Consider the following 3,082-nt stretch of genomic DNA (forward strand, 5'->3'; position numbering starts at 1 on the left):
TAGAAAAAATCATTTTGAACAAGGTAAACTAAGAGCAGAGAGACAAACAGACATGGTCTCCCTGATATGTGGATATTAAGTCCAAAATGCAAGGAGATATGACAAAGTAAACAGGACTCAAGAAACATTTTGTTGTATCATTTCTAAAGGACTCCATGTTTTGTTTTGTTTTACCACATATATGGCATATATATATGCACATCTGAGGGAAGCTAGGAGGAGGGCACAGAATCAGAGGGAAACAGGAAAATATACAACAGAGGGGCCCATCAGCTGCACTGGACATAGATGAAAATGAACTAAGTAACTCAAGGGCAGCGATGGGAGGGAGGGAATAAGAGGGAAATAGAGAACAACTTACACTGTGCAAAGGAAAGAAATGTACATATCACTTGATGTGGAAGTAATAGTTATATTGTCAAAGCTCATAGAATTCACAAACATTATAGACCATGATAATGGCAGTTTGCCTTGTGAGGATTAAAATGTGTTTGTGGCTTTAACTAAGTATTACTATCCCAAATTCTGTGAAATTTGTGAAATTTATGTAATCGCTTAATCTCAATAAAAATTATTTCAAGATCAAGTTGGGCACTGGTGTATTCCTAACTACTCAGGACTCTGATATCTGATGATCCCAGCTCTAAGCCAGAGCAAGAAGAAAAATCTATGAGATTCCTATTTTCAATTAACCACCAAAAACCCTAAGCCCTAGCCTTGAGCACAAGAGCTCAGGGAAAGTGCCCAGGCCCTGAGTTCAAGCCCAGACCAGGACACCAAACAAAACAAGTGCTGGGGATAAAGCTCAGTGATCGAACATTTGCTTAGCATGTATGAGGCCCTGGATCTGATCTTAGTACTCCCTCCCCCAAACACACACACCATACTACAAAAATAATAATAATAATAATTCATTCACTCTCCAACACCACTACCATGCTTACTACATACCAGATGTTGTAGTAAGCAAACATTATCATTTTAGAAGATCACTGAGGCTTAGGGAACTCAATAAATAGTAGGATTCAAGCATAGTTCTTTACATATGCATGTGTGTAAAGTGTGTTTTGGTGTTTCAATAATGGAACTAGGGGTACTCTACCAACCAATGTTAAAAGACTTAAACTTGATTCTGTAGGCAGTGGTTGTTTTGATAGTCCTGGAGCTTGAACTCAGAGCCTGTTCTTTAGCATTGTTCTAGAGCATTGTTCTTTAGTTACAGTGTTCTACTAGGCAATGTTTTTGAACAAAGGTATTGAGTGATCTCATTTTTATCTTAGAAAGATACTTCTGGCTGGGTAACACTGGCTCATGCCTGTGTAATCCCAGTTCAAAGTTAGCCTGGGAAGGAAAATCTGTGAGAGCCTTTTCTCCAAGTAACCACCAAAATGTGGTAAGTGGAACTTTGACGCAAGTGGTAGAGCACCAGCCTTGAGCAGGCCCTGAATTCAAGCCCGAGTACCAGCACAAAAGAAAAAGGGAAAAATATTTCTGAGCATCATGTAAAAGTCCACTGTCCTAATCCAAGCAAAATATGACAAAGGCCAAAACTAAGGCAATTGCATTGGGAAGTGGTAGAGGAGAGGATGAGGGCTAGAAAACTAAAAGGTTACCAGACATGAGGACTGGAGATACAGTTTTGGTGGGGGATTCCTGATTTCCCCCCACAGTTTTGGAAATCTGAGTTGTGTCTTACCTCTTACCAAAGCAGAGAATCCTGGGAGGAGAAGATAACTGACTGTACTGATGGTGAAGGCAGTGTCTGGGATACTAAGCCATTGTGTTTCTCTTTCTTCCCTGGTCACTGGCATCTCAACCTGCTCCCTCCTATGACAAGCCCTGACACAGTCTAGTCACTTTAACACCATCATCAGCTCTCAGCTGTGGCCAAAAGAAAACTGTGTTGAGCAAGTACTTTGCTAATGGCCAGATTTCACCATAATGTCTGTGGGTGACTTCGTGGCTTCTGATTCCGACTATTGTCTGGGCTGCAAATGCCACTGAGGGCCATGTGCGTGAGCTTCTCATGTCATTCTTTTGCTTGTGTTTTTCCAACTGATTTTTAAAAATTTTGTGCCAATCCTGGGGCTTGAACTCAGGGTCTGGACCTTGTCCCTGAGCTTTTGTACTCAAGGCTAGGTTCTACCACTTCCAGCTTTTTGCCTTCTACCTTACTGTGGAAACTGAAGGATGTTCCCTCCAAACCTACCTTCCCTTCCCTTTCCCTTTACTTCTCCCTTTCCCTTTCCCTTTCCCTTCCCTTCCCTTCCCTCCTCTCTCTCTCCCTCCCTCCCTCCCTCTTTCCCTCTCATTCTCTCTCTCTTTTTCTTCCTTTCTTTCCTATTATAAAGGATTTGTATAGAAGAGTTACAATTACATAAGTCAGGCAAAGAGTGTATTTCTTTTGGGGCAATGTTACCCCTTCAATTTCTCTCTCCCATCCTGAACATCTTCATTTCCTCTTAGTAATGTTTCATGACTTTTAGTGAAGCCATCATGTACATCCGTTCATAGATTTGTTCCTTGGGCTGGGAAGGTGGCTCAGTGGTAGAGTGCTTGCCTTGCATTCATGAGGCCCTGGGTTTGTTTCCTCAGCACCACATAAGCAGAAAAAGTTGGAAGTGGCACTTTGACTCAAGTGGTAGAGTGCTAGCCTTGAGCTGAAGAGCTGAGGGACAGTGCCCAGGCCCAGAGTTCAAGACTCATGACTGACCAAAAAAAAAAAAAAAGTACATAGATTTGTTCCTAAACATTTGATTTTTTTTTGTGTTGTCATAATTTGCATAAATCTTATTTCTGTCTTGTTGTCTTGGGGACTGACCCCAGGACTTTACACATAGTAAAAAAGAACTCTACTACTGAGCTACACATCAGTCATTATAAATAATTTAATTTTTTAACTTTCTTTTTTATCAGTCGTAGGGCTTGAACTCAGGGCCTGGGCACTATCCCTGAGCTCTTTTTGCTCAAGGCTAGTGCTTTACCACTTTGAGCCAAAGTACCATTTCCAGATTTCTGCTGGTTAATTGTAGATAAGAATCCCACAGACTTTCCTGCCTGATATGACTTTGAATCTCAATCC

The sequence above is a fragment of the Dipodomys spectabilis genome, unplaced genomic scaffold, assembly GCF_019054845.1.
Source record: "Dipodomys spectabilis isolate Male_0828 unplaced genomic scaffold, ASM1905484v1 ptg000052l, whole genome shotgun sequence".
NCBI classification, from domain to species: Eukaryota; Metazoa; Chordata; class Mammalia; order Rodentia; family Heteromyidae; genus Dipodomys; species Dipodomys spectabilis.